This window comes from Thamnophis elegans, chromosome 16 (genome assembly GCF_009769535.1).
Source record: "Thamnophis elegans isolate rThaEle1 chromosome 16, rThaEle1.pri, whole genome shotgun sequence".
In the NCBI taxonomy this organism is placed as follows: Eukaryota; Metazoa; Chordata; class Lepidosauria; order Squamata; family Colubridae; genus Thamnophis; species Thamnophis elegans.
The window spans coordinates 38,326,525-38,347,833 of record NC_045556.1 but is presented as its reverse complement, the minus strand read 5'-3'; the positions used below and the strand labels follow the sequence as shown (position 1 = coordinate 38,347,833).

Here is a 21,309-nt window from a genome sequence, read left to right as displayed (position 1 = left end):
CATACACAGTTTCTCGCAAACTCAGAGGAGACGTTAGAACATTGATGGGTGCCATAAATTGTAAAGTGAAGTGGGGGGGGGGAAACCTGCTAAATTGCTCCATTTACCCTTTTTAGCCAATTTGGTAATGTTTGTGGGGAGCTTTCAATCCCCTGTAGGTATTTAGGCAAGGAGTTAAGAAGGCTAGAAGCAAATCTGTGACCTTGGGGGAAGGAAGGAAGGAAGGATATTATTTCTCAGATGAAAAAGAAGAAGAAGAAGAAGAAGAAGAAGAAGAAGAAGAAGAAGAAGAAGAAGAAGAAGAAGAAAGAAAGAAAGAAAGAAAGAAAGAAAGAGAAAAGAATGAAAAAAAGAAAATTCTTCAATACCTTTTCTGAGACAAGGAGGAAAAGAAAAAAAGAGAGAAGAAAGAAGGAAGCCAAAAGAAAGAAAGAAACAAGGACGGAAAGAAAGGAAGGAAGGATATTCTTTCTCAGATGAGGAAGAAGGAGAGGAAGAAAAAAAGAGAAAAAAAAGAAAGAATCAAAGAAAAAGATAATTCTTCAATCCCTCTTTCTGAGGCAAGGAGGAAAAGAAAGAAAGAGAGAAGAAAGAAGACACAACAAAGAAAGAAAGAAAGAATATTCTTTCTCAGTTGAGTTAGAGGAAGTGGAAGAAAGAAAGAGAAAAAAGAAATATCTTCAATCCCTCTTTCTGAGGCGAGGAGGAAAAGAAAGAGAGAAGACAAAAGAAAGAAAGAAAGAAAGAAAGAAGAAAGAAAGAGAGAAATGCAGGCCAGCCACCCTGAATGACCCAAACTGGCCTCACTCTCTTTCCCACCTGCTCCTTTTTCTAAAAGCTTTAAGCCAGCAAACCTTCCAAGGCTGACCGTCTTGGCATTGGATTCCACTCTCTCCCCTTTGCCACAAGTGCCCATTGTCAGGTGAGAGGAAACCCCTCGTGGCGGCCCAGTGCGGAGGAGGAGGAGGAGGAGGAGGAGAAGATGCCCCTCCTTTTTCCCATTTAGCGTTATCCTGGCAGAGGCCAGGAGCCCCTTCCTCCCAACTCCCCCCACCCCAGCCGGAAATTAAGAAATGATTACAAGACGAGGCAGCTCAGAGAAACAAGCATGTTGCTTAGTCATCGGCTATTTTCAGATTAGTTAATCATAAAACAATGCAAGGAACAAACAGGAGAAGAGTTCCTTTAGCAATGATTCACTGCACGGGTGAAGAACTTTTGGGAAGGGGGGGCTAAAGATGGAAAGAGATGGGTTTTGTTTTGTTTTTTTAATGGCAGGACTTGGGGGGGGGGCACATTCCCGAAAGCGCAGATGCCAGGAAATGCCCCAGGACTGCATTCAAACATGCTGAATTAAACACACCGGGGGGAAAATACGGCATCCTTCCCTTCTCCATCCTCCAGGGAAAGACTGAAGGGAAACGAGATGCAGGCAGAAGGAGAACCTTGTGGCTTCAAAATCTAAGGGACCGGTTTGGACAAAACTCAGCAGCGGTTTTTCATGCAGCTGTTGACAAAATAGGATCGCCAAGATGATCGGCAAGGTCCGATGACGGATATGGAAGAAGGAGGAGAAGGAGAAGAAGAAAAAGAAAAAGGAGGAGAAGGAGAAGGGGAAGAAGGAGGAGGAGGAGAAAGAGAAAAAGGAGGAGGAGGAGAAAGAGAAAAAGGAGGAGGAGGAGAAAGAGAAAAAGGAGGAGGAGGAGAGGAAGGAGGAGGAGGAGGAGGAGAAGTTATTAAATACAATGGCTATTTGCACAGATTTCCCTCTGCGGCAAGGTTTCGAACGAAAGGATAATGGTCAGTCTTACAGTGTCCGTCAGCTCCATCCACAAGGGCTGGGAGGTTTTGGAAGGGAAGGGAGGGAGGGGGTTGCAAATCTAACAAATCTTAAATAATAGCCCAGGAGAGGAGAGAAGTGAAACGGGGAAGAAGAAGAAGAAGAAGGAGGAGAAGAAGAAGGAGGAGGAGGCAGAATCACATAGTTAATCAAAGGGAGCTTCATTGGTGAATAAATCTAAATTTTTAAGTTCCAGCGACAGCCACTGACTTAGGCAAATAGGCAGGGAAGTGAACTTGGTTTTCGGGGGACATAATTCTGTGATTTCCGATTCGGGGAGTGAGGAGGCTGGGGAGGAACCTGGGCCAGTCCTGGAGTCTGGGGAAGGCTCTGAAGTGCGAGGACTGGTCATGTTGCATTTTTCACCACCCCTGTAACTTTGGAACCGTTGCTAAACAGGTGGTCGTGAGCTGAGGACTATGTGTACAGGCAGTCCTCACCTTACAACTTTTCGTTTTCGGCCCTGGGATTGTGGTCATAAATCGAGGACCGCCGGGACTTGTTTTATCTGCATCTCGTCCCAAGTAAAGCGAGAAAATTGTGACTTAAAATTCCGGAGTTGCGTTAGTTATCTAAGAGAAGCGACAAAACCGATCCAGGGCGAGATGAACTGATTTAATTCAATTTAAGCACCCATTTACAAGTAATAAGGAGCCTGTAACCCCGCATCTCCCTTTGGCACCTCGCTTCCGAAGGGGGAAGGGGGGACGCTTGCTTTTATCCAAGATTGCTTCAAACAGCGCGGCTGCAATTCATTTCCCAGACACCTTTTATTGCAAAGGCTCACAAATTAAACGAAGAAGAAGTTGGAATATAATCATGTCGCCTGCCTGAAATTTACATAACCAATTGACATGGGGGGGGGGGGGTTTGCCTTGGAGCAGCCGGTGGGGGAGGGAGCCCAGTTGAAATATATGCAAAGGGGATTTTAACCCTTCCCTGGTTTCTAAGGAGCAAAGGTAATTGCTCAATCTTACAAAAGAAAAGCACTTTGCCCCCCCTTCCCCGCCTCCCCCCCCCTGCCCGGAGGAGGAAAAAGTCAGGGGGGGGATTAGTTACTATCATTTATTTATTTAATTCTATTTTCACACCCCGCCACCATGACTCCAAACCAAATCTGAATGGCTCACAATATTAAAGAAAAAACCCAAAAATAAAAATATAATGTGATAGATAAGAATACACTAAGGAAAACATCGAAAGGCCAAATTCTGGATAACTAAAACTGAAACGTTTAACAAAGGATTATCCACAGTGAAATATTATATATATATATATATATATATATATATATATATATATATATATATATATATATATATATATAGAGAGAGAGAGAGAGAGAGAGAGAGAGATAGACAGATAGATAGATAGATAGATAGATACAGATATACATACATACATACATACACACACATATTCACACACACATATACAATCTAGATAGATAGATAGATATAGATGATAGATAGATAGATAGATAGATAGATAGATAGATAGATAGATAGATATAGATAAAGAGAGAGAGAGAGATACATACATACATGCATACACACACACATATTTACACACACATATACAATCTAGATAGATATAGATATACATACATACATACATACATACATACATACATACATACATACACATATTCACACACACATATACAATCTAGATAGAGAGATAGAGAGATAGATAGAGAGATATAGATGATAGATAGATAGAGAGATAGAGAGATAGATAGATAGATAGATAGATAGATAGATAGATAGATAGATAGAGAGAGATACATACACACACACACGTATTTACACACACACATATACAATCGATAGATAGATAGAGATAGATAGATAGATAGATGATAGATAGATATAGATGATAGATAGATATAGATAGATATAGATGATAGATAGATAGATAGATAGATAGATAGATAGATAGATAGATAGATAGATAGATAGATAGATAGATAGATAGATAGATAGATAGATAGATAGATAGATAGAGAGAGAGAGAGAGAGAGATACATACATACATGCATATACACACACATATTCACACACACATATACAATCTAGATATCTAGATAGATAGATAGAGAGATAGATAGAGAGATATAGATGATAGATAGATAGAGAGATATAGATAGATAGATAGATAGATAGATAGATAGATAGAGAGATAGAGAGATACATACACACACACACGTATTTACACACACACATATACAATCTAGATAGATAGATAGAGATAGATAGATAGATAGATAGATAGATAGATAGATGATAGATAGATAGATATAGATGATAGATAGATAGATAGATAAATGATAGATAGATAGATGATAGATAGATAGATCGATCGATCAGTGGTAGCCATAATCAACCTGGTCCCTACCGCCCACTAGTGGGCGTTCCAGCTTTCATGGTGGGCGGTAGAGGGGTTTGCTGTAACTCTACTTTATAAATTTTATAAAGTAAAGTTACTTCCCTACTTTATAAATCACCATTACTGTGGAACCGGTGGGCGGTTAGAAAAATTTACTAATAGAGATACAAAAGTGGGCAGTAGGTATAAAAAGATTGACTACCCCTGAGATAGATAGATAGATAGATAGATAGATAGATAGATAGATAGATAGATAGATAGATAGATAGATAGATAATCTCCTTGTGGTGTCCCATCCAAGCAAAAATCAGATCTGACTTACTTGGGCTTTTGAGAACAAGGTTGGCTCGGTACCGCCACCTACTGTGGCTTCAAAGGAACTAGCTTGAGAAGTCCAATCATTCTCCAAGCATGGTGAACTTCAACGAACATGATCCCTAGCCAAGAAATCAAAAGGGCCTCCTCATCTATTGTCCTTTCAGGGGACAGGTTTCGATCTGTTACCTCTTCTCCTGCCTTCAGGTGCTCTGTAGAATAGTTCCGACCCCCGCTTCTTTGTGGCAGCCCCTCAAATATTTGGAAGGCTGCTATCCTGTCTCCCCTGGTCCTCCTCTTCCCTAGACCAGCCATGCCCAGTTCCTGTAACCGTTCTTCATATGTTTTAGCCTCCAGTCCCTTAATCCTCCTGGTTGCTCTTCTCTGCACTCTTTCTAGAGTCTAAATAACCTTTACAGATTAACAGAATTGGAAGGGACCTTGTAGGTCATCTAGTCCAGCCCAAGCAGGAGGCCCCCACACCATTTCTGACAGATGGGGAGTCCAGTCTCTTCTTGAAAGCCTCCAGTGATGAAGCTCCCACAACTCCCGAAAACAACTTCTGTTCCATGGGTTGATTGCTCTCTTTGTCAGAAAATCCCTCCTTATTTCCAGGTTGAATCTCTCCTCGTTCAGTTTCCATCCATTCTTCCTTCTCTGGCCTTCGGGGGCTTTGGGGAATAGCTTGATCCCCTCTTCCTCCTCTCTGGGGCAGCCCCTCAAACATCGGAAGACTGCTCTCCTGTCTCCCCTGGTCCTTCTTTTCATCAGACTAGACGTACCCAATCCCTGCAACCGTTTCGCAAAAATAGCTGCCTAATCATCTCGATTGCACTTCTCTGGACTCTTTCCAGAATCTCAGCACCTTTTTTTTCCCATTCTGGTGACCAGAAGTGGAGAAAGAGAAGAGTTCTGGAAGTTCCAAGTTTGGAGAACATCTATCTAGGTGGTTGATAAGGTTTGATGGAGCCTAAGGTTTAATTGTGGATTTGGAGACTATGACTAAAAATAGCCTGGACTGCAAGGAGGAGGAGGAAGAGGAGGAATCAGCCATAAACCAAATCAAGGGTGATGGCTCCCTTGAGGCCCTCATCAGCAGGCACAAACTCATAAGAGTTGGGGCATGTGATGTGAGCAGATGGTAGATTATGGAGGTGATTGTGCCTGCAGAGGTGAAGGGAAGAAGGGGAAGGGGAGGGAGGGAAGAGCCACCTCTGACTTCTTAGTGGCAAAAGCACACAGGTAGACCTCAATTTACGAGCACGATTGGGAGCAGGACTCCCATCGCTGCGTGAGGAGGGGCCCAAGCCTACGAACCGTCTTGCCGGGGCCGCTAAGCAAATCAGCGTGGTTCAGTCCTTAAGGGAACCCCTGTGCAACTAAAGTTAGACAACTGCAGCGATCCGCTTAAGGACGGTGGCAGGAAAGGTTGCAAAAAAAGGAGGCAAAACTCACTGAGCAGACATTTCGTTGAGCCACGGGAAATTTTGGGCTCAGCTGCGGTTGTACGTCGAGGACTCCCTGCGGCCTTTCCAATAGAGTAGTTGGCTGGGACAAGAGAGATTAATGGAAACCGCAGCGTGAACTTGTGTGTGTGTGTGTGTGTGTGTGTATGTGGTGTGTGTGTGTGGTGTGTGTGTGTGAGACGTGCCTCGGTTCCATTGCCCCCCCCAGTTCTTTCAGAGGCAACCCATTTTCTTCCCCGTGTAAAACACAGCAGAAATAATTGCGCAGAACCGTTCGGCAAAATTGCACAGGGAGGAGGAAAGAGCTGTTTTTCTGCTTACTTGCACAATTTGTGCCTTTCAACTATTCCTCCTCTTCCCCGACCCCCCCCCTTTGACTCTAGCTGAGAAAACACACACACACAAACACACAAAACCATCTTTTCACAGCAAAGGGCCAGGAGCACAGTACATCACACGCTCACAATGTACAAACAGCCATTTAATCTTGCAAAGCTCCAAGCCAGCCCCGAGATGCGGAGAGAGAAGCTCCAGCTTCGACATTCTCTCTTTCATCTTCTTACACTTACCTATGTACCCCCTCTCACCTTACCTAGGTACAACACACAACCTAGGTGAGAGATCCAAAGGGATTATTACACCATCGCGAAATGCCCTGGGACGAAACTGAAGCCGGAAGGAGACACAGATTCTCCCAAGTTTCTTTGTAGGACATCAAGAAAAAAAACACAATCGGGGAGGGGGGTTTCGTTTCTAGATCTCTTGATATGTTTTGTTACCACACCTGAGAACCTGCTAATGGCACCTTTTCAGCCAGCACTCAAGGCAGAGGTGGCACCCCAAGGAGAAACCATGCCCCCCCATCACACTCATTAATTTGGGATAAGCCACTGCGAAAATACTTTCTCACACTGAGAGGAGAAGGCACAGCTGTTACCAAAACAAGAAAGGAGACTCTGCAGATCCTCCATGCCAAAAAAGAGAAACACCACCCCCCCCACCACTTTGGGGAAGGAAAAAAGGAGGGAGACATGGGGGCAGCTTCTGCTCCCCATAAACTGCCTGCATCAACCCACCCACCCCCCACCCACCCACCCCCCCCCCCCCACCCCCCCCCCCACCCACCCACCCCCGGCACTTAAGATACCTGCTGGAATTCTTGTAGTCCTTCTAAGAAATGCGAAGCATTTGAAGAACTCATTCTAAGAATTTGCAAGTATTCACACCACAGGCAGAATAAAAGAATTGGAAGGGGCCTTGGAGGTCTTCTAGTCCAGCCCTCTGCTCAAGCAGGAGATCAATACCGTTCCAGACAAATGGCTGTCCAGCCTCTTCTTAAAAAGCCTCCAATGTTGGAGCACCCACAACTTCTGGTGGCAAGTTGTTCCATTGGTTGATTGTTCTCCCTGCCGGGAGATTTCTTCTTAGTGCTAGTTCTCTCCTTGATAAGTCTCCACCTTCTCTTGCCCTGCCTTCAGGTGCTTTGGAGAATAGCTTGACGCCACGCCCCCCTCTTCTTCATGGCAGCCCCTCAGTTATAGGAAACACTGCTGTCATGTCACCCCTAGTCCTTCTTTTCACTAGATTAGCCCCATACCTAATTCCTGCAACCGTTCTTTTCTGGAGAGAGGAAAAGACAAGTTGAAGAACCTCAAGAGTTGCAATTGTGGGAAGTTATCATCCAGCCCTCTCCCAGAAAAATGAAATATCCTAGGAAATATTGAAAAGGCAGAATACTTCTCTGGATGTGAAAAGAAACATGTTTCAAAAGACAGAATAGTTGCCTATAGCTTTCTGCCCATCCCCAGCTAATGGGCCATTAAGATGGCCAGGCCAGCCCACTTTACATAATAAAGACTTCTCCTCACTGCAGCTGTAGGGGGAAGGGATATTACTCAACTGACCACAAGGCATCTGAGAACTCATCACAGCCTAGAGAGTAGCCCCCTGCATGGCACTATGGGAGTCTGACAACCAGTCAGAATACATTTCTTACACAGGAACAGGAAACAGAGAGGTGGGACTGAACAGGTTATAAAAAGCCTAGCAAGCCCCTCCCTCAGCCCTTCTCTTCTTCTCCACCAACATTGAAGCATGTGATCCCCTTTTCTGTTCAGGGCTCAAGCCATGTGGTCCTGTCCAACAATAAACCATCTTTCCAAGCAGCCTCCATGTCTCCAGTGTCTTTTCCCCCACTTGGAGCTGAACCCAAAAGGACATTTCTTTCAACACAATGAGCATGGAGAAAGGATGGAGAATTAAACACCCCAATGTGGAAGTACTACAAGGCTACCCAACACACCTTCCGAATTGCACCGAACCTGCAACGTTGCATCCAAGATAACAACTTATTTTAAGATGCAATTTTTCTTCTCACCTCAGGTCTCCTGCTGCCTTCGACCAAGACAGGACCTACATTCCTTACGGGGACAGAGGCCTCCCCAGGGGAGAAAAGCTTTGAAATGGATGCCAGAAGTCCTCCCCCCCCCCCCCCGCCCCTGCTGATTTACTCAAGGGTTAAGATAAGGAGCCTTTCCTGTGTTTAGGACTGAAGAGGAGTCATCCTGTTACCATAACAAGGAAGAGGAACTGACTTGGCATCCAGGCCTTTGATAAGCTAATGCCTACTACGTGTGTTTTTGCATGGTATATCTGTGTCTCAACCTGTTGAGAGATTATAGGCCCCCTAACCTTCCACCTCCTTGTGATGATTGTAAATCAATTATTCAACCAGATTCTATTCTTTGGAATTTGGTGTAATTTACCAATGATAGCATAGGATAGTCTTTATTGTCATTGTACAAAATAAATGCAACGAAATTGGTTGATCTATAGGGACGTGGGGGCTCAGTGGCTAAGACACATCTGTGCTACTCGTTCCCGACTCTAGGGGGCGGTGCTCATCTCCGTTTCAAAGCCGAAGAGCCAGCGCTGTCCGAAGACGTCTCCGTGGCCATGTGGCCGGCATGACTCAACGCCGAAGGCACACGGAGCGCTGTTCCCTTCCCACCAAAGGTGGTTCCTATTATTCTACTTGCATTTTTTTAATGTGCTTTCGAACTGCTAGGTTGGCAGAAGCTGGGACAAGTCAACGGGAGCTCACCCCGTTACGCGGCGCTAGGGATTCGAACCGGCAAACTGCCGACCTTTCTGATCGACAAGCTCAGCGCCTTAGCCCCTGAGTCCTTACAGAACTACAAAACCCACTTTCCAAGCTGGCGTAACCTTTTTTTTTCTGCCCCTATTGCAGTGCAAGTTTTTGCCCCCCTGTAGCAAACTGTCCAACTCACAGCTTCACACTGTGTGAAAACCATTTTTTTTTTTAAAAAAAAGGCATTCATCATGTAAAGTTTATTTTCTTTTTAACCCACCCACAGAAAAATCCCCATAATATCCCATAATATGCAGGGGGGGGGGAGGTCTCCACCAGGGTCAGGAACCCGCGGTAGTGGTGGCAAGAGGCCGCCCAAGACAAATGTCTCAACACGCCATAAAAGCCGGATAATGCAGGCAGCATTAACATTTTAATTGTTATGCTTCTTTTTAATCTCCTTTTCGCACTAGCAGCTTTGCAGAGGGGAAACTGCTGAGATCAAAAGAACAGCCAGCGTGTCTCATAAACCCAGAATTTTAACTCTTCAGGATGAAGAAGGAGCACACCAGTTAATAAGGTGCATAAAAAGCAGGCTCCTGCAAGCCTCGGCAAAGGCAGACAGACGAACAACAGAGTTGGAAGGGGCCTTGGAGGTCTTCTAGTCCAACCCCCTGCTCAGGCAAGGCCCTCTACCTGTAACATTCCAGACAAGCGGCTGTACAGTCTCTTCACCTCCAGTGATGGGAGCACCCACAACTTCTGGAGGGAAGCTGTTCCACTCATCAATTGTTCTCACGGTCAGGGAATTCCTCCTTAGTTCTAGGTTGCTTCTCTCCTTGATTAGTTTCCACCCATTGCTTCTTGTCCTGCCCTCAGGTGCCTTGGAGAACAGCTTGACTCCCTCTTCTTTGGGGCAGCCCCTCAAATACTGGAATACTGGGGCTCAAAACATTGAAGAACCAATAATGTTGGATACATGGGAAAGAATCTGGGTAAGAAATGTGAAATTTACACAAGCTCAAAATCTGAGAGAAAATTTTTATAAGATGTTCTATAGATGGCACTTAGATCCTAAAAAGTTGGCTTCTATGTATCCGAACTTACAGCCTAAATGTTGGAGGTGTGGCTCTCTCGATGCTACCTATTTCCATATATGGTGGACCTGCCAAAAGGCTAAGGCATTTTGGATAAAAATATGGTGGATTATGCAAAATATCTTTAAAAGAAGGATAAAGTTTACTCCTCAGTTATTCTTACTAGGTATATGTACTGACTTTACAGTGGTAGAGACTAACTTGATTCTGCATCTAATAATAGCAGCAAGACTGTTGGTGGCGCAATACTGGAAGAAGGAAGAATTGCCTACAACTCAAGAATGGACATTGAAAGTTACAAACTTAGCCGAGATGGCTAAAATATCTCACCAGACTTAAAATATCTTTTTTTCCAAAACCACTGAGCGATAGTTCTGGTTATTCCTCAACTTGCGACTAATTTGCAAGGGTCTTTGGAGATTCTCAGTCTTGTCCCAAAGGTGCTTTTTCAAGAGGAGGGGGGTCAAGCTATTTTCCAAAGCACCAGAAGGCAGGACGAGAAACGGCGGGGTGGAAACTCATCAAGGAGAGAACCAACCTGGAACGACGGGGGGGAAATTTCCTGCTGTGAGGACAATTAATCCGTGGAAGAACTTATATTGATATTGATTGTTTCCCGATTGCTAATTTGTACCCTGTGACTATCACTATGACTTGTGACTCGTGACGAATGTATTTTTATGCCCACTGAGAGCATTGGCACCAAAGACAAATTCATACTTGGCCAATAAAGAATTCTATTCCATTCTAAAACAGCCATTTGTCTAGAATTGTCGAGAATTGTCTCCTGCCTCAGCAGGGGGCTGGACTAGAAGACCTTCAAGGTGCCTTCCAGCTCGATTCCGATTGATTGATCGATTGGGTTCCACGTTAGGAACAATCGCTTAGCTCCCTCGCATCTACCATTCCTTCGAATCTCACAGCCTCACAAGAACCAGATCACCAGCCTGGGAAGAAATCCTTCAGGATCCTGTTTCCAGTTGCTCACAGGGATGACTCCTCGTCATCACGGCGAGCGTTCCTCTTTTCCATCCTGCTGAAGGATTCTTCAACCAATTCCGCACGGCGGTTCAGCTCCGAAAAAAGCAATCTTAGAGAGGCAGGGAAACCTGGATGTCCATGGACAGATAGTCCTCGGCTTTCGACCACTGCTAAGCAAGGTGGCTGTTAAGAGGGTCGCGTCCGATTTTTGGACCCTATTTCCCCCACCGTTGTTAAGTGAATCATGCGTTCATTAAGCGAATCAGGGTTTCCATTGATTCTGCTTGTTGTCAGGCGAGGGGTGCTGAGCGTCTGAATTTTTGACTGTGCGACCATGGGGATGGTGCGACGGTCGTAAGGGTGGGGACCGGTCACAAATAACCTTTTTTTTTCCAGTGGTGACTTTGAACGTTCCCTAAATAACTGGTTGTGGATTGGGGTCCCCCCCCCGTTAGGAACAATGCTGGGTGGGCTTTCTGAATTCCTATACAGGCGGTCCTTGGTTTACAACTATGGTTTAGTGACCGTTCGAAGCCAGAACAGCGTTAGATGAAAGCTGGCTGGGGATCATTTTTCCACACTTATGACCGCTGCAACTTCCCCATGATCACGCCGTCAAAATTAAGATGTTTGGCAACTGGCGTGTATGGATGAGGATTGCATTGCCGGGTCCCCGGTGTGTGTGGTGTGTGTGTGTGTGTGGTGTGTGTGTGTGTGTGTGTGTGTGTGTGTGTGTGTGAGAGAGAGAGAGAGAGAGAGAGAGAGAGACGTGATCCACTTTGTGACCTTCTGACACAGAATGTCAAATGGGGAAGCCAGATTCACTTAACAACGCGCGATCAACTTAACAAAATACCATGACTCGCTTAGGAACGGAAAGGTGGTAGAAAGGGGGGGGGAACCTCACAGTGGTTGTTTCACTTAGCCACGAAAACTGTGGTCGTTAAGTTGAGGACTAGCTGTAACCTTTCTGAACCCCTACAAATCCGGTCCTGGTTCTCTGGCTTCCATGCTGAGTCCCCTTCGGGGGGAAAAGGGCAGCATATAAATGCAATAAATTCCAATGCAATAAATTCCATGCTGGGAGTCAGAAGAATCCCGATTCTTAGCTTGCAGAGCTGGGGAAGAAATATTCCTGGTTCCTGAGAGAGACCAGGGCCACGTTCAAAGGCACCTGGGCTCCCCAGGTCGAGTCTCCCGGAGTCAGAGGGGAAGGGCTGCCTGTTCTGCCTTCGGTCCCTTCTGGAGACCGGCTCCGGGGCCCAACGTAAAACCCTTCTGCCCTCCCCCCCCCCCCAAACAGGGGAGCTCTTCCATCAACTCAGGACTGGTTGACTTTCTGTTTAGAGAGAGGACGGGTGTGAATAAACGGATCTCATTATCAATGCCTATATATGGTCATCTGAATGGAAAGCCCAGCTCCCTCCACTGCAAAGCCCCACATGGAGGGGGGGGGGGTCGGAGGGAGCTGAGCCAAAATAGGCACAATTCTCTCCCTCCCCCCCCAGTTAGAAACGGTTCCTATAAATGGGGGAAGGAGAGACAACCATGAGAAATTCTTTGCAGAACACAGAGAGGTAGTCCTCGGTTTATAGCCATTCGTTCAGTGACAATCTGGAGTTATAGGCGTAGGTAGACAAATCTACGCTTCAGATACGTGTTGTGATTGAGGCTTCCCGAGAGTGTGAAGCAAACTCCCGGTCCCGAAAAAAAAAAAACCTTTTATTAATTGACTGCTCATTCGCATCCAGCAAAGTCTTTCAAGGGAGGATTTACGGTCACAAACCTTATCTGGCTTGGAGAGCTGACAGGCTGATATCGGCACAACTTGGCAAGGAGCCTCGGAGAGTCAGGAACCAATGGAGTGAACTAATTTTCTCCTGCAAACTCCACTCCCCTTTCGCTCCTCTTTTATTCCCTCTGGGAGGGGCCATTCACCGTCCACCTGTGGCCTTCCTCCCAAGTCGACCCCTGTTCTTTAGCTGTTCCCTTCGTCTGGCCACTCTGCACATGCGCACACTGGGAACAGGCTCCAGCTGTTCCTCTGCCTCCCTGATGTCTGACTCTGAAGGCAGCTGATAACTGTCAGACGGCCCTGGCCCCCTCTCTGCCTCCGACACAGAGCTCTCACCAGAGCCTTCCCCAGACTCCAGGACTGGCCCATCTCCCTCCCCAACCTCCTCACTCTCCGAATTGGCTGCCCGCTCCACCTGGCCACTGGTGGGCCACCGCGATACTATGCATAGCCCTCCCTCAACTGGTGGTCATTCACATAACAACCATTCAAAGTTATGAGGGCACTGAAGAAAGGGACTTGCGACCTGTCCTCGTGCTTATGACCGTCGCAGCATCCTCCACGGCCACATGATCAGAATTTAGACAACCAGCATGTATTAATGAGAACCGGAGGGTCCCTGGATCACCCGATCCTCCCAGCAGGCTTCTAAACGAGCAAAGTTGCGGGTGGGTGAGGGGCAACCTGCTCAGCCGAGCCGAGGTGGCGCAGTGGTTAGAGTGCAGCACTGCAGGCTACTTCAGCTGACTGCTAGTTCTGCAGTTCGGCTGTTCAAATCTCACCGGCTCAGGGTTGACTCAGCCTTCCATCCTTCCGAGGTGGGTGAAATGAGGACCCGGATTGTTGTTGGGGGCGATATGCTGACTCTGTAAACCGCTTAGAGAGGGCTGAAAGCCCTATGAAGCGGTATATAAGTCTAACTGCTATTGCTATTGCTATTAACAACGAGGTGACAGATGCCAATTCACTTAAGGACCCTCATAAAATCGGATGTAACTCACTTAACAACCCCGTTGCTTAGCAATGGAAATTCTGGCCCGAATTGGGGGTCATAAGCCGAGGACTCCCTATATAGAGACCCAGACGAGGTTTTCGTATCGGATGGAGTGAGGAGTTGGAACATTCAACCGCTTTAAATTTTGAGATAAAATTTACCTTCAACTTCCCCTCCCTTTCGCAGTTCGGCTTCCCTCGTGGACTGGATCCCCAGGCAGATCGCTCAGATGCTCAGAGAGGACCGAGTATGACCTGGGGGAGAGCAGATAAGACGACACCAAGTTACAAAACTTGGATCAGGAATCTTGCAAGAATTCCTCCACCCCCATCGGAGAATTCCCGTTTGAAACAGAGATACTTCCCCCCAAGTTACAACCACAATTTGAGGCCAAAATTTATGTTGCTAAGCGGGGCGGTTGCCCCATTCTATGTCTTTTCCTGCCACCGTTGCTGAAGGGAATCCCTGCAGCCCTTAAGTTAGCCACGTGGTTGTTAAGTGAATCCACACTGACGGTCGCAAAAGGAATCGCATGACCCCCGGGACACCGCAAACGTCATAGATGTGAGTCATTTGCCAAGCATCCAGCCACGGGGGCTGCTGCCCTGGCCGTTAAGTGTGAAAAATGGTCCTAAACTCACGTTTTTCGGAGCCGTAGTTAACTCCGGTCATTAAATAAGTGGTCGTAAGTCGAGGACTACCTGCATAGCCACTCTGGAGCCCACGCTGGGGTCCTTCGTAACAACCGGGAGCTGCCTTTCCTTTTACAAAAACAGAGGGACTGTTTTCTCAAAACGAGAGACGTTTAATTATCCTGAGGATTTCCACGCCCGCAGCGTGGCTTTTTTGGGGGGTACGCCAATCAAACCCCCAGAGATCTCCTGGCTGATCGTGGCTCTTCCTGATAAATGAGCATCAGCCGAGTGAGAGGATGATGATAAAGAAGGAGAGAGAAAAAAACCTGCCTGCAGCAGGCTGAGGAACATATTTTGCCAATGATCTCACTGGAAAAAACCTGGCAGGGCGCGAGATGGGCTTCCAAAAGGCAGAGCGAGATTGTCAAGAGAGACGCCGCACTTGGAAACCGGAGTGGGAAGGAAACAACGCTGGGGAGGAGTGGGGGGGGGGGCGCTCGGGAAGGACGTCGCGCTTCTGCATCGGACAGGCGGCTCCCTTTGGTTTTGTGGCCCCCACCCCCACCCCGCCTCAGCCGCCCCCCCACCCAGTTAGCAAAATGCAAACGAAGCTAAAACTATTAAGGTGAATGAATTGGATGAAAGCTGAAGTCACAAAAAGATTAAGGCCTTCCCCGGCCCCCCGCAAAACCCATTGCGGACTTTAAGTGATGCATCGTCCTCCCCACAACTGTGGAGTCCTTGGAACTCTCTGAGCTGGGTGGTTTTCTTGCAGGCATTTCGTGACCCAACTGGGTAACGTCAACAGGGCTATTGGGGAGTGGGGTTTGCGAGGAGGAGGAGGACTGTGGGTTCTTGGTGCTCTCTGAGACTGGTAGTTTTCTTGCAGACGTTTCATTACCCAAGTAGGTAACGTCATCAGGGCTAGTGGGGAGTAGGGTTTGCAGAGAGGAGGAGGAGGAGGAGGAGGAGGAGGAGGAAGAGGAGGAGGAGGACTGTGGGTTCTTGGTGCTCTCTGAGACTGGTAGTTTTCTTGCAGACGTTTCATTACCCAAGTAGGTAACGTCATCAGGGCTACTGGGGATTACTGGGGTTTGCAGAGAGGAGGAGGGGGATCCTTGGTGCTCTCTGAGATCGGTTGTTTCCTTGCAGATGTGGGGAGGCTGCCCAATGTTATTATTATCTCAAAAACAAAGATTTTTTTGGGGGGGGGCCTCCGTGCAACTTTTAATGAGCATTCAATGAGCAGGAGATCCCTTCGCCATCTTCGGGTGCAGAATATTTATCCCGAGAAGAAGGGAGGAAACGGTTTGGTCCCAAGCTCTGAAATATCAATCCCACTACCCCCCACCGACCGGAAGAGCCGTAAATTCCGTCCTGTTGACCAAATCCAACTGCAACATCTCTTTAATATTTCAGTTAGCGAGGTAAAAGCATGTACCCGAGCATCAATTACCCAGGTCACAAGGCAACGGCTGGACAAGGGCCAGCGCATCCATTCGCCCGGCTCTGCCAAAGGCCTCCTGAAGCACCCCAATTAACGAAGCAACGGGCAACGGACACGTCATTTTTAAGTGCTCCTGTACTCGGCGCTTGGCGCACGGAGCTTCACGTAGAGAACTTCAGCTTGGCGTAGGACTCCTTTGCCGAGCCAGAGAATGCAACCCTCGCGGGACGGGAAATGTTGTTTCGAAACCGCAGCATGTTCAGGAAGCACGCTCAAGAGGAATAATAGAGCGGGAGGGGACCTCAGAGGTCTTCTAGTCCAACCCCTCACATTTACGATAACCCAGTAAATTGAGAATGAATTGTACACTCCTTTGTGAGTGTGTGAACACACTGGCCAGAGGGCGGGGAGGGGGGGCAGCGTGTCATTGTTGGCTTTGGATCATGGGATCAAAATCCGGGCACTTGGCAACCGGCCCGTGTTTACGACGGTTGCAGGGATCACACTCGTGATCCCAAAGTCTAGGCGGTGAGCGGGATTCACTGAACGGCGGGTGGGGCCGCGCTTAAAAGGGGAACCGTGTGCCCAGCTGCCCCCTCGCCTTGCTCCAACGCCAGGATTAGTAGCCACTGCCAAAAAGAAAGTGCAGAGGAGGAGGAGGACAAGACCAATTTGGCAGAAATGTTAAGATCAAGGGAGCCCCTTTTACTCCATTGACCTGGGAACGGTTTCCTTTGCTCAGGGCCATTACAGGTGGGAATTTCTCTTGGCTGCCGGCCCTGGAGGACGGAGAGAAGGACGGGGAGGGGAACATGTGCTTTGGAGTCCCAAGAAGGTGGGCCACGTGGGACCTACCCCTGAAAGAAACTCTGCACGCCTGTCTCCTGGAATGGTGCGCCAGACCACGAGGCAACGTTGAAGGCCCTTGAAGGGCTGGCTCTACATTCCACCCTACATTCCAGAAAAAAACAACCCTACCAGGTAGACCGGGATGAAGGAGAGCGACTGGTTCCAAATTCATCCAGGGGGTTGATTACATCTGGCTTTCCTGCTCTGAGTTAACTTAGCCGCAGGTAGTCCTCACTTAGTGACCACAATCGTGACCGGCAATTTAGTCACTAAGTGGTGCCGTGACTGTGCTTACGACCTAAGGACAAGCTGTCCTCAGTTAGAGACAATTGGGACAGGGAATTTGGTCACTAAATGCAACTGTAACCATCTACAGTCTAACTAAAAGTAGTCCTCACTTAGTGACCACAATCGTGACCAGCAATTTAGTCACTAAGTGGTGCCGTGACTGTGCTTACGACCTAAGTACAAGTTGTCCTCATTTAGAGACAATTGGGAATTTGGTCGCTAAGTGGAACTGTAACCATGCTTATGGTCTAAATAAAAGTACTCCTCATTTAGGGACGACACTCGGGAACTTGGTCACTATGTGGAACTGCAACTGTATTTGTGGTCTTACTTCGGCTTCGTTTGCTCTGCAGACTTTTGGGGATTGCAAAGGGGTGGGTGGGCATAGGGTTGTGTTTTCATCACGGTCGTTAACGGCAAGCGGTCGTTAAACAAGGCAGTTGCTAAACGAGGACTGCTCGTACTGCACCACACTCTGGCTCTTGCGTGGAGTGGAGCCAAGGGGGAGAGTAAAAGGGGGGCGTTTACAACATCCCATTAAAGCAGTGTTTCTCAACCTTGGCCACTTGAAGATGTCCGGACTTCAACTCCCAGAATTCCCCAGCCAGCGAATGCTGGCTGGGGAATTCTGGGAGTTGAAGTCCGGACATCTTCAAGTGGCCAAGGTTGAGAAACACTGCATTAAAGCTTAATGCGATTCCCTGGGTTTTATGCTGCAGCTGGGGGGTGAATCGGGGTGAAGGGAGCCCCACATTCCTGGCAGCACCTGCTCTGAAGTGGGGAACGGAAGAGAAATCCCCCCCATTTCTAATAAAGCCCCCTTATTTATTTTCGAGAGGCGCATCCCTCCACTTCTAACCACGGCTGAGCCTCCAAGCAAGGCAGCGGATAAGTGAATTTTGCTCCATTTTTAAGACCTTCCTTGCTAGTTGCTAAATGAATCACTGCAGTTGTTCAGTGAGTAACATGGTTGTTGAGTAAATCCGGCTTCCCCATTGAGTTTGCTTATCGGAAGGTCGCAGAAAGGGAAATCACAAGGTCCCCGGGACACTGCAACCGTCGTAAGTATGAAGTAGATTGACAAGTGCCCGAATTTGGATCATGTGACCATGCTGCAACGGTCGTAAGTGTGAAAAATGATCATAAATCATGCTATTGTTACCTTTGGACAGTCATTAAATGAATTGTTGTAACTTGAGAACAACTACTTGCGTACAAGATCTAATTCCCATTAGTAGGGGGAAAGAGGGAGGGAAGGAGGGAGGGAGGGAGAAAGGAAAGAAGGAAAGAAAGAAAGGTTAGAAAGAAAGAAAAAGGAAAGGAGGGAGGGAGGGAGAAAGGAAAGAGGGAAAGAAAGGTTAGAAAGAAGAAGGAAGGAAGGAAAGAAAGAAAGAAAGAAAGAAAGAAAGAAGGGGTAGATTATACTTTGATCCTTTCTCAGATGAGGAAGTGGAGGGAGGGAAGGAGGGAGGGAGGGAAGAAGGAAAGAAAGAAAGGTTAGAAAGAAAGAAAAAGAAAGGAAGGAAGGGAGGGAGGGAGGAAGGAAGGAAGGAAGGAAAGAAGGAAAGAAAGAAAGAAAGAAAGAAGGGGTAGATTATACTTTGATCCTTTCTCAGATGAGGAAGTGGAGGGAGGGAAGGAGGGAGGGAGGGAAGAAGGAAAGAAAGAAAGGTTAGAAAGAAAGAAAAAGAAAGGAAGGAAGGGAGGGAGGGAGGGAGGAAGGAAGGAAGGAAGGAAGGAAAGAAGGAAAGAAAGAAAGAAAGAAAGAAAGAAAGAAAGAAGGGGTAGATTATACTTTGATCCTTTCTCAGATGAGGAAGTGGAGGGAGGGAAGGAGGGAGGGAGGGAAGAAGGAAAGAAAGAAAGGTTAGAAAGAAAGAAAAAGAAAGAAAGGAAGGAAGGGAGGGAGGAAGGAAGGAAGGAAAGAAAGAGTAGATTATACTTTGATCCTTTCTCAGATGAGGAAATGAGGGAGGGAAGGAGGGAGGGAGGAAAGAAGGAAAGAGAGTGAGAGAAAGGAAGGAAGGAAGAATACAAAGATAAAGTAAGAAAGAGAAAGAAAGAAAGAAAGAAAAAAGAAAGAAAAGAAAAATTAGAAAGAAAGAAAAGATCGATATACTCAGATCCTTTCTCAGGTGAGGAAGAGGAGGGAGGGAGAACTATGGAAAGGCAGCGTTGACCCCAAAGTCCCAAACCTCTCAAAAGGGGTGATGGTGGAAGGGGACCCCCCCTGCAGCTCTCCCTCTTCCTCCTTCCCTGCGGGGAGAAGCCGGTTGGATTCAGTGCCTCCCACCCGCAGCCTGAGACCCGGGGCAGACCCGGGGCAGCCGGGCAGAAAGACCCCTCCCCTGCCAGCTCGCTCCAGCCAAGCGGGGGGGGGAGCGGGGGGGGGCTTCCCGGGGGGGGGGGGCTCCTCCTAGCAGCTGCTCCCTCCAGAGCCCCGAGGGGGAAGGGAGGGGGGGAAGTGCCCGGTGGTCGCCCCGCAGACCCCTCCCCAACCTCGGATCCCGGCTCTCCGACCCACCGGCCAGGCGGGGCGCGGGGGCGGCTGGGGGTCCGCCAGGCAGCTGGGGAGGGCAACCCGGCGCCCCTACGCGGACCGGCCGGGGGTCCCCAGCGCCCCTTCCCCGGGGCTGCCGCGGGGGTCGCGGGCGGCTGCTCTTACCGGGCACAGGCGGGCGGTCCCGGGGAGCGGCCGGCGGTCCGTCCCTTCCTCCTCCCGGCTGGCGGCAGGAAGTGATTCCCGCGGCCGGGAGGGGACGGCCGAGCCTTGGGGGGGGGGGGCGCGGCGGGGCGGAGCCCGGCGCCCCCCCCCCCTGCGCCAGGACTACAAAGCCCGTCTTCCCCGGCCGCGCCACCCGGGGAAATAATGCAGCCAGCCGCTCTGCCCGGGGCTCTTGGCGAAGGGACCTGATCACCCTCCCCCCCCCAGTACTGACCCGGGTCGGGAAAAGACCCTCACCCCAAGGGAAGGGGCTTTCCAGCCGTGGGAAAGTTCCTGCTTCTAAAGGATGGCCAGGTGCCCAATTCTGCAACCCTGTGAAACGGATCCCACCCCCCCCAGCATCTCTAGGGAGCCCCCAGCCCCCTTCTGGGTCCCCACATGCAATGGAGAGTCAGGGAAGCCTATTTGGGGAGGGGGCCACGACAGGAGCCTTATTCCCAGGTGGCAAAAGAGGAAAAGATCCCTGCGGGCACAAGGATCCCAGGCTGCCCACTTAGCTGCAGTGCCCACTCCAGAAGCAGGCGCTGTCCTCACCCTTCTAGCCCACTTTGGCCAGTTGACTCCGGTCAACTAACGGTCAAGGCTAAATTGGCTTTAGAACCAAGGGTGGACTTTGGGTCTCTGGTGGCAACACAAGGACTCCAAACCCATAACACGTTTAACTCCGTCTCCCAGCACAGCAGGCTCCTCTCCCAGAACACCCCACAGCTGCCCAGTTCGAAGGGGAAAAACTGCAGCATGCTAGGTAAAGGCTCCCCTTCCACATCTGTGCTGGTTGTTCCCGAGTCTAGGGGGTGCTGCTCATCTCCGTTTCAAAGCCGGAGAGCCAGCGCTGTCCGAAGACGTCTCCGTGGTCATGTGGCTGGCATGACTCAACGCCAAACACACACAAAACACTGTTCCCTTCCCACCAAAGGTGGTCCCTGTTTTTCTACTTGCATTTTTTTATATGCTTTCGAACTGCTCGGTTGGCAGAAGCCGGGACAAGTCACGGGAGCTCACCTCCGTTACGCGGCGCCAGGGATTCGAACCGGCGAACTGCCGACCTCTCTGAGCGACAAGCTCAGCGTCTTTAGCCACTGAGCCACCGCGTCCCCTTTATTCCATCCTAGTCAGCCACAATTCTGTGCCAGGGGTTGTGATGGCCCACCCTGTGATTTTTTCCTACCCTGAATCAGATTTTTTCCCACCCTCTTATCAAGGCTCGAGGGTTTTTTTCTGCAACCTGCCCTCCGGTGACATTGCGGTAACCGTAGAAGCGTGCTTGTAACCATCACCAAGCGAACTACCTGTGATTTTTGTGTGTGTCATAAATAACCCAAAGACAAAAGGTGGAGGGCAGGGCAGGTGGCAGAGACTGGGCATGCCTCAACATGTGCCTGGAGAGCTAACGCTTAC

At 48.5% G+C, this 21,309-nt stretch overlaps 1 protein-coding gene across 2 annotated transcripts in view; it reads right to left on the bottom strand.

Moving 5' to 3' along the window:
- Nucleotides 1–19,916, bottom strand: part of NACC2 (NACC family member 2) — a 50,084-nt gene extending 30,168 nt beyond the window's left edge. For both annotated transcript variants that reach the window (XM_032233468.1, XM_032233467.1), the window contains exons 1-2: nucleotides 19,852–19,916; nucleotides 14,129–14,221 (exon numbers count right to left, since the gene is read on the bottom strand). The gene's annotated coding sequence lies outside the window, so the exon portion shown is untranslated. The remainder of the gene's footprint in view (nucleotides 1–14,128; nucleotides 14,222–19,851) is intronic.
- Between the last annotated feature and the right edge of the window lie 1,393 nt (nucleotides 19,917–21,309).